The sequence below is a fragment of the Lissotriton vulgaris genome, chromosome 6 (assembly GCF_964263255.1).
Source record: "Lissotriton vulgaris chromosome 6, aLisVul1.2, whole genome shotgun sequence".
Lineage (NCBI taxonomy): Eukaryota > Metazoa > Chordata > Amphibia > Caudata > Salamandridae > Lissotriton > Lissotriton vulgaris.
The window spans coordinates 985,479,977-985,490,770 of record NC_141694.1 but is presented as its reverse complement, the minus strand read 5'-3'; positions in this window follow the sequence as shown (position 1 = coordinate 985,490,770).

Sequence of the window (10,794 nt, the reverse complement as noted above, 5' to 3'; positions counted from 1 at the left end):
TTGCTTGTTGAAGAGATCCTTAATTGATAACAGTCTGGCCATTTTTGCGGACTTTAGGAATTCCAAGAGACCGCAAGTTGGAACGCCGAGATCTATTTTCGACATCATCGAGTTTCAGTTGTAGTTTTTCAAGTTTCAAGTTTGTTTATTTATGATAACGGAACTCTCACGAGATCCACATAAAAGACATAGAAATGTATTCGAATAAAATCATGGATAAAAATACCAACAAGTACATAAAATAAAAATACACAGAAATCAAGGCATCTGAATTACCACTTAGTACAAATCCAGAAAACAATTGAAAAATGTGTACAGTTTAAAACAGAACATTTCATTGGGGGGATTGATCATAGCTGCACTAAAAGCAGAAGCGGACAGAATATTCAATTGAAAGCAAATGGGTCTTAGCCATTTACGCCTATAAGCCATCAAGTTTCAGTTGTAGTTCAGCCAACTCTAACTGAATTCTTAGGGTGGTAGAGCCTCACTGGTCCCTAAAATCCTCTAGGTCAGAGACTCTTTGTTCCCCTTGAGTAACTCGAGAGGTAAGCAGCTGAATATTGGCATTGATCTGACCCAATTGATCATTCGTCTTTTTATGGGATTCCTCCTAGAGAGAACTTCATCTCCTTAAGTTCCCCTAATTTTTGATTTAGGATCGCCTTGATCGGAGGTACCTGGGCAGAGTATGTCGAAGAAGTTTGAGCTGTTGCTGCCAGCTGTACCAGAGGGGAATTAGAATCTTCAACAAGATTTTCTGTTTGCCTCTTGGGGGATTTCAGATGTCTTTTGTGGAGCTGTACCATGCGCAGAGTTTGATGGGCTGCTGAGATGCGATGTGGCCCTTCTGGCCCCTTAATAATGTTGCTTACCTTCTACAACTTGCTGTGTTCAGTCACTGAATCCAGCGCCTCCCTTTGCAGCCACTTGGAGCCTGCAGCTGAGAACATAGGATACGCTGGCAGCGTCTTTGGTATCGCTGAGTGAGAATTTACAGAAAGCCCTTTCTAGATTGACTTTGAGGGACAGATAAGATCAGTTTCATTTGATCTTTCCCCAAGACCTGCCTGTAATTTCAGTACTGCTAGCTCTTGAAAGTTCATATCCTGAGGCAGTTGAACTGGAGAAATGAACTGCTGTGCATTCTCTAAGGTCCTAGATCTCAGCATTGAGATGGATGCTGTATGGATGCGTTGCTTGGTGCCCCTTGTAATTTTGCCAGGCGCGTGCATTCTTGCTGAGGTGTCCCAAGAAAGTAACTTAATTTGATGACGGGTGCGGGTAGGAACTACTAATATCCTGAGAGACAGACAACAGGAGGATCAGTCTTGAAAGTGCAAACAGGTTTAGGGGTACCCCCAGGGGGGTACAAACCACATCCGCACCTACACGGACCACCTCCGCAACACTCCGTGGGTTGTCTCCACCTGAGAGGGTGCCTAGAGAGCCCACCCAGGCAGCCCCATGCACCCACAATCGCCAAACTTGCTATAGGGCTGAAAGAAGCACTGTGTTGTGCATTAGAACACCCAGTTGACCATGTTTTACTGTTCCCCTCTTGTAGGGGTATAGTCCCTAAGTCTTGCTTACATTGCTCACTTGTTCCCACGCTCAGCGCTGGCCAGTTGCAGTAGTGACTCAATGGATTGTTGCAGTTACTGAATGCCAAATTCCCATTCTTCTGCTAAGAAGTGACCCTTTTTGCTTGCCTACCAAGGCAAGTCACTTTACAAAGCCGCTGTAAAAATGCAAAGCTGCAGAAATGCTGCAGTTATTAAAACTAATGCCCTAGTACCTCTGTTAGGGCCAGCTGTCGATGTCGGCTTGGGTTTGTGCTGGAGACACTTGTGGCAATGATCGAAGAGGGTGCAGGAGGGCAGGAGTGAGGTGTTTTTGATTTCACAATGGGTCTGACAGCAGCACGCTGTTAGAGCACATTGCTCTGATTTTTGGCGGGAGGCAGAAATATGAGCATGCAAGCTTACACCCTCCTGGGGGCGGCTCCGCTCTGGGTCAGGTTGCTGCGGACCAATGAACCAGGATCTGGCTTGCGGCTGGGTCGGCGGCGCAAGACTCTGAGTATTACACATCCACCAACTAGATGGACGTTCACTATCACCTGGAAATAGCCTCAACCATGAAGCATGACAGGTACTCGACGTGGTTTGTCCGGGTAGAGAAGTATGAAAGTTTATTATCTTGCTAAGTAGAGCTATTAGTGAATAGTCCGAGGAAGATTCTTGGAGCTGGGGGTCGCAAGATGCTTGGCAGAAAACCTTCCAAGCTTTCAGGTTCAGCATGGGTGAGTCCAGCAGGGTGCCAGAAGATCAAAGCTTCAAGAGGGTTCGGAGACAGTCGTCCAAGTCAAAATGAACCCCGTAACCATGATTTCTAGGTGCAGTAGAGTAGTGTTTTTAAATGCCAATGGTATTAACAACTGGGCCAAGTTTAGGTCCATTCTGTTGTGGCTCAAGATATTCAAAGATCGGATAATTTTTGTCCAGGAAATTTGGCTGTGGCCAAGCAACCAAACATTCCAAGCTTTATATCACATCCATTTTATATGTCCGCTAGCGTGGCAGTTAGAGGGGTGGTAATCTTGGTCTCACAGGATTTTTCAGGTGAAGTGCAACAAGTAGTAAGATACCGTATCCTATGGCCAGGTGGATACTGGTTAGCCTTGTGGTCCATAAACAGCTCATCCACCTTGTAAGTTTTTATGGTTCAATTGACAACTATGGGTTATTGATAAGTGGGGGAGACTATAATAATATTCAGGATATTATATTAGATTGCTCTCATAGTAATAAACAGCAAAATAAGACAAGAGCATCATGCTTTTTAGCAAAATTAAACAGTGATTTCACTTTAGTTGACCACTGGCGGATCAATCATGTCCAAGTGAGAAAATATATCTGTTTTTCTAAACACTTTAACTCTGCTTCTAGAATCTATTTCTTCCTAGTATCTCATAAATGGGACAGAAACAGATCAGTTATGCTGTCAAATCCATTTTCTGATCACTCTGTCGCCTTTTTAAATCTATCATTGAATGATCATCGGGTCAAATGACCTCAATTGTAGCTCGACAAATCATTGCTAGCGGAGGAAAGCTGGGTTATGATTATACGTTCAGCCATAGATGCATTTTTTCATAGATATATAGCTACAGCTTCTACCTATATAGTATGGAGGGCCTCTAAAGCCTTTATTTGGGGCTAAGTGATCTCATTCAAGGCCCTAGTTAAGTTAAAGAGAGAAAAGGCTGTGGCGTTAAAAACCTAAAATAATACTACATGTCCAGGGAATTAGTTAATCAGAATACATGCAAATTATGAGGAAAGTGAGCACTATGGGCACATTTTGGCCTGGCCTGTGAAGAAGAAATGGAACAGCGCGACCATTAAAACATCAAATTAGCAAAGTATTCCTTGAAAACTACACAGGCCTGTATGCCCCACTAACAGCTCTACATTCAAGCAGATCAAGGAGTTCTTACATTTAAATGGGGTACCTGCGCTAAAGAGAGACCTCCAAGCTACAACCAAAGCTCTCATCACACTAGCCACCGTGAAAGATACTATTAAATAATCACCCAATGCTAAAGCGTGGGGGAGGGATGGCCTGTCAGCTGAAATGTATAAGTTATTTGAGGTACAGGTAGCAAAATTAATAGTCACCCTATTTAATGAAATTTTTGAAAGGTGCAAGGTACCTAGCTCTTTCATGGAGCCCGTGATTGTTAACTTTATTAAAAAGGACACACCATCACAGAAGCGTGGCTCTTATCGTCCTAACAGCGTATTCAATAGTGATTGCAAGCATTGTTCCCAGTAAGCTGCGCACTCGCATGGGCACGCACAGGGTCTTTTCCAAGCGTGATGACAGCCTTACAAGGCTCGCACGTCTCTGCTTAGCAATAGATTTTGACCATTCACCAGCCACAGCATTTTAAATGGGAGCGCTGTGAAAAGTACGGTCTTCTAGCAATATGCAGAGTGGAGATGCAGGGGCTCCCAGAAGGGGTGAAACAGCAACAAAACCTCATTAACATGCAAATGGTCTTTTAAAGACCTGTGAAGTACTCGGGTGCGGCTGTGTGTGTGGCCGGGAAGCTGTCTCAGCCCGGGCTGACACACACAATGGGGAGGGTGGTGTTGATTCTGAAGCCCTTTGAGCTTAATGGGCATTGTGCGCCTGACGTACATGTTACAAGAAACAATCATTTCTCGTTTCTTATCAAACTACAGCTGTTCGCACTGTAGAATCGGAACTGCTTTGCACTAGCATTTTTATAACATGCACTGTAAACATGCCGGTCCCTATAGTACAGGTCATGTTTTCTCTCTCCCCGTGGCCCCCTCTCCACCTTCCACACCCGCTATACATTCAGGTAAGGAATGGCCCCTATTTGAGGTTGCTAAAATTAAATACTGAAACTGTAGGGTTTTAGGATCAGACTTCGAGTCAGGTAAATAATGGCGTTTTTATTGCTTTTTGAAATGTTTTTTCTTTGTTTTAAATGATTACTTATGATGCATATGTCGGATTTTTTATGGTATTGCTCTGTTGATGTTTGGCTTTAGCACTTGGTCCAGTCATTCCTGGCATTGACCTTGTGGGGTGGAGGGGGCTGTGTTCAAAATGACTTTTCGTTTTATAGCAGGTGCTACAGATTTCTTTGGGTGTCCAGGAGTCATGCAATAATAAAAGTACCAATATAATTCTGTTCATTAATGCTCCTGCTGGGTAGAGAGCGGAGTTATGTCTAGTGGCAGTTTTAGCTCACCCTAAAGTAAAGCAAAGGGTTAATGTGGCTGCTACAAAGAAGTGTAACATTCAGATCACAGACCTGAGTGTGAGTGAACAATGAGGAGGGTAAAGTTAGTTTCTTCCCAAACTTCTCTGTCATTTTCAAATTGACCATTACAAAAGCCTGCCCCAGTTTAGGTGGGTGTAGACGGATGTACCATGTTACAACGCATACCATTACAACTACCTACTATTACAACGCGACCATTACAACGCATACCATTACAACCCATAGCGCTTAGAGGTGCTGGATAGTGGTAAGTATAATTTACTATTCCAACTCCAGTCCCCGTGGACACTAGGGAAGGTGTTGGATAGTAAATTATACTTATTCCCTATCCTAGAGCGCCCCCCAGCGCAATGCGTTGTAATGGTATGCGTTGTAAAAGTTGCGTTGTAATAGTAGGTAGTTGTAAAAGTTGCGTTGTAACGGGTGTATACCGGTGTAGACAGTTACTATTGGAAAATCCCCAATGTATTCAACTAACATCAAGTAGCACATCACCATAAATAGTGTAATTCCCCTAAAATAGTTTTCCATTTTATTAGACAAATGCAGGAATTAAGACCTGCTTTACTTTGAAAGGCCTACTGAATGCAATGAATGTGGATCTAACATTGGGCCAGGAACAGGCTAATGACATGGAAGCAATGGACCAACCCGTGAGTAGGTGATGTGGGCTCCTGCTTGAATCAGCAGGGGTGCATGCTGCGCCTGCTGCAGTAGCCTGGGTTTTAACAGAAGCATGCACAGATAGCAACTATGCAAGTCTGACTTTATCAATACAAGTCTCAATGTAGATCTTTCAATTTGAATAACTTTGGCAGAGTCTACGATCGAAGAGACAGCTGCAGCTAACACATTCGAGCACCAAAATAACTGCCCTTAGATACTTTGGTAGTATCCACAAACTGATGGAGGCTTCAGACCATTCTTCGAAGAACAGGAACCTCCTCTAAACTACTGGAAATAATTGACCTGTTTTCACCTGGATACTTTGAACAAGATGAGTAACAGGTAGCTTGAACATGATAAATAGACTAATATATAATACATCACAGAGATTTTTGAAGCAGCCACAAGACAAAGTAAATAAAAACACATAAGGTTTCCTTAACCTCTTTAATGCGGTGCACATTTCCCCGCTGTGCGGGCGAATTCGACGCAGGCGCAAATCGAACAGCTCCTGCCCACCTTGACGTCGGACGCATGGAATAGGCTAGAGTAAGGGATTTTGCAAGGCTCCTTCTAAAACGACATGCATCCGTATCCAAATGACATGGTGCTCTACTTGTCTGGTGGTAACTCTTGATGCTAAAACAAAGACAGGTTGTTATGGTAGAGATTGAAATTACACCTCTCACAACTAACATCAGCAAGCACACAAATTGCTCATTAATGTCTGTTCAGTATCCAACTCAGCAGTAATCATTAGTTTTCTACAGCATTATACCTCATCTATCTGTCTTACAAATGCTGGGGGCCCTGGGCCAAAGGTATTTGGGGGGCTGCTGTTCGGAACAACTTTGAATATATGATCCTTTTTCAGCTCATTCATGCCCTCTTTGGCCAGGCCACTGACAGTGGAGAGACTCACTGGTCCATATTCTAAATGTGTTTCCATCTAATATTTAGGGATAGTGAGGTCCGTTTTCAATATTGTATCGCAACAGCAGTTCACTAATAGTACTGCAAATAATATCTGTGATATATGAATATGTGAGGTTCTGCTTTGATCTGAAAGAATGAAACATAAAAGCATAGTTTCTCTGCAAAATGTCTGTTTCAAATACAGTTTTCCTTTCATTTATTTTGAATAGGGGTGATGAGTTAGAGTCCATTACAATCTGTGTAAGAATTATTCAGGGTCACTAGAGCAAGACTCTCTGCAGAACCGTGCTGGCTCATTCAGGGGGCCCCCTGAAAAGCTGGGATCCTGGAACAGAGCCCACTTTGCCTATAGGTTAAAACGTCTCTGAGTAGATCAAGAAAAAACTAAATGGATGTGAGATAATGCTCAATATTTTTTCACTGAGAATCCTGATAAACATATACAAGAACTACATTTTATCTTTCCTTTCTCAGGTTTGCTGAGTGATATTGACATATACCACCTGCTGTTCTTTAATGCCCAACCAATAGCATGCTCTGCATTATGTGGCTTGTCAGCCATGTTCCAACATTTCAGTCATAAAGTGCAGACTGTGAACCAGGATTCAGTCACTTGAACACTAACAAGTCAAAATCACGAACTAGACTGGAGGAGAATCACTTGTTTATGCTGGTGATGAAAAAGGCCTATTTCTTAAATAGCAAAGTTGACCTTGATATAATTTATCAGCACTGAAAGAATGGCATGGACGAACAAAAGAAGCAAATGTGGCACACATCTAGTGATCACAATAACCAACAGAGGGTTTTTCTTCTCTGCAGCAAGGCCAAGCCTTTAGAATATGAAACAACTGGGTGCCAGTACTGCAAACTGATTACCTCACAATTCTGTGCTGAAGAAAAGAATTAAAATTGTTCCTCAGAAGGTTTATTGATATTGAATCAATCCATTTATTTCAAATTGTAGGTTAAGAAACACATTATTTGTATCAAAACGTTTTTTTTTGTTTTTTCAAAAAGAATCTCTCATTAAGTTTCCAGGAAAGAGAAAAGGAAATGAGTGTCTTATCTAAAAAGTTTGCGAGACATCACAAATTGTTGCATTCATACATTCATTCGTCCACAGTCATACTCCTATGTACAGTTTTTGTGAAGGAAAGGGGTGATTTGGGAAAGGAAGGAAAAAGAGGGAAAAATAAAAGATCTCCACAATTTAATGAAATCTTATACACACAATTGTAATAGAATCATATTTATAAAAAACAAATCAAAGTTAAATTTTTCAAAAAAGGCCATCTAAATCATTACAACCAATTTAGCAAAGCATTTTCCTAAATCAACATCGATTGGCCTAACACTATGATGGTCGACGCGTTTCGAGTTCCCAGTGTGAGGAACTCTCTTCAGGACCGCTGATGGTTCTGAAAAATAAGCAAAAGACTATGTCTTAATTGTGGTGGAAGGCGAGTTTATATCTGACCAAACTTTCAATGGGCGGCAAATAACTCTTTTATCTCTACTAAGGGCTTCTGTATGTAATAGATTCTAAAGTGGCATTCATTCTCTAGAAAGTAATCTAAGGAAACATAAATGTAGTAAATCAACATAAGGGGCTGAACTGTTTGGCCACACTCTCCAAGGAAGAAATGAAAGAGGAGCCTTACTTGAACTTTGTATCTGCTTATTCAGAACCTAGTTCTCAGGTAACACCTGGTTGAGAATTGGCACGGAGCCTGCAAAATTGAAATGGCTGGGTTGAGTTTCTATCTTAATTTTTTGGTTTTTTTACATAACATTTCCCATTCGCGTGTTGTTAAACATACATTCAACAATGGTCTTATTCAATTGTTGGGTAGCCAATCTCGTCAGTTTAGTAGTGTTTTTCTAGGAAAAACAGACAAACGTAGACAAAGAATTTAGGTTGTGAATCTCCCAGTATCGTGTCCAAATTACGTCTCTTTGATGTGCTAATTGGCACTGAAGAAACGGGGCCTGAATAATAGCAGTCACCTCTGATGCATTCTGAACTATACTATGTGGCTTTTGCTTGTTGTGTTGCTTCAATACTTGTGAATTAGGCGTTTGCGTGTCTTTTTACAGGAGAGAGCTTCTCTGCGGTGTGTAAATGGCAATTAATATTTCTCCGGTTTTACGAGCTTCAAATTGATTACGATGTCTGAATATCACGCCATCTCAGTGGTCTTTCTAGCTCAAGCGCTCTTTGGAAAAATATATCTTTTTTAGTGATCATTTTTAATATAATCGGATATCGCGTCTCGATGGCAGATGACGGCTTTCCGCTTTCACGAGCTTAATGTTAACTAATTTTCGGTGTCTGAATCTACCCGCCATTTCAGTGGCTTTTCTATCTGAATGACGTTATGCGCTGCTTGTCAAAAGATGCATTTTGGTAATTTACCTTCAGATCATTCGGACATCGCGTCTCTCTCTTGCTGGCGTTTTCGGCTCGCCTGTGACAGACTGAAGCTGATCTCGTTCAAATATCCAGCGATACGTTTTTGGGGGATTTCTGGGAATTGTAGTTGTCGAACTTGCTATGTGTCGTTGTTTGACGTTTGTCAATAAAGATAATGATGTTTATCGGTTCACTTGAATTTATCGAAGGTTTTGAAAAAGGAGAGTAATCTTTAACTGATTATCGAATATTTAGGGCTTTTTGAGTTTTTTAGCCATTCGTCTTGCATTTTATTCGTAGGTCTGGGATTTTGAACTGGCATTCTCATTATAGATGTTTGTGGAAATGGTGTCTGCCAGAGTGTTTTGATGATTAGATTCAATTTTGCTAACTGAATAATTGGATATTAGAAGATGTGAAGGTCTCAGGGAACAGACAAAATTTGATCATGGGAAAGCGGATTGTTCTGTTCTTTTTCTTTTAAGTTTTCCTTTGTTTTTATGTTTCAATGTTCTAGAAAAGGGCTGATTGGATTTATTGGAGATTGAAAATCTCTGATAATTCATTTAATCCCTCCGTTGCTGAGTTGAATTTGATTATTAACATTGCTTCTTGTTTGGATAATTTCGCATCAAGGTCACCTCCTCTGGCATCCGGTTCTACTTTGAAAATGACAGTCCACTGTAGTTGTTGTTCTGTGTGAGAGTTAGTATGCCAATGATTTACATTTCTCCTGATCCTGGATTTGTGTTGTGATATCCGCTGACGTATCTCTTGCGATGTTTTCCCAATGTATATTTTTCCACATGGGCATTGGATTGCGTAGATCACGTATCTGGTTTTGCAGTTGGTGACGTTTTCATGTTTCCAGAATATCCCTTTGTAGCTGAACAAATCTCCTTCTATTGTTGAATTGCAGCAGAGGCATGTCCCACATTTGTGGTGGCCTTTTACAGGGGGTAAATTCACAAAATCTCGTATTGTTGGAATTTGTTCTTTTGGCATTGTTGCTCGTACAATCTGGTTGGCTATGCTTTTGTCTTTTTTAAAAGCAAACAGAGGGATTTCCTTCAGTTTTTCATCTAGCCCTTGGACTAGATGCCAGTTGTTTCTAATCTGTTTTTTCAGCCAATTTGAAGTAGGACAGAAAGTAGACACACACACCAGTCGGTCTAGTTGTTTCTTTTGACTTGGTCGTAGCAATGCCTCCCGGGGAGTCCACCAAGCTCTTTTTATTGCCCTTTTTAATAGTTTTTTAGGGTATCCTCTTGCTAAAAGGTTGTCTTTCAGCTTGCTTGCATGGAAAAATAACTCATCCTTGAAGGTGCAATTGCGTCTAATTCGCAAGAATTGTCCTATTGGTAAGTTGTCTTTTAGACTGCGCGGGTGGTTGCTGGTATAGTGTAGTGCTTTGTTTTTGTCTGTCTTTTTCTTGTACAGAGTAGTTTTTAAGCTTCCTTCCTAGGGGTAGATTTCAACATCAAGGAATGGCAGCTTTTTTTTGTGAATGGTTTAAGCTGAACTTTATGTCTTCTGTTCTGTTGTTCAGCCATTCATGGAATTTAAACGATTGATCTACAGGGCCTTTCCATGTTAAAAAAGATCATCAATATTTCGGAACCAACATCCAATATATTGATGAAAGGGATTATTTTGGTAGATGAATTTCTCCTCATATTGGGACATGTACAGGACTGCTAGTTCTGGGGCGAATTACCACCATTACCACCCCTTTGATTTGGTAATAGAAGTCTTCCTTAAACTTAAAATAGTTTCTTTTGAGAGCTAAGCTCGCTAGTTCCAGGGTGAATTCAGTGGGTATTTTCATTGGTCTTTCTCTTTTCTCCAGAAACATTTCTAGGACAGCCAGACCTTCTTCTTGGGGAATCTGGGTGTATAAGGATGTGACATCCATACTGACTAGAAAATCTGTTTGCTTTTCAAAATCAAT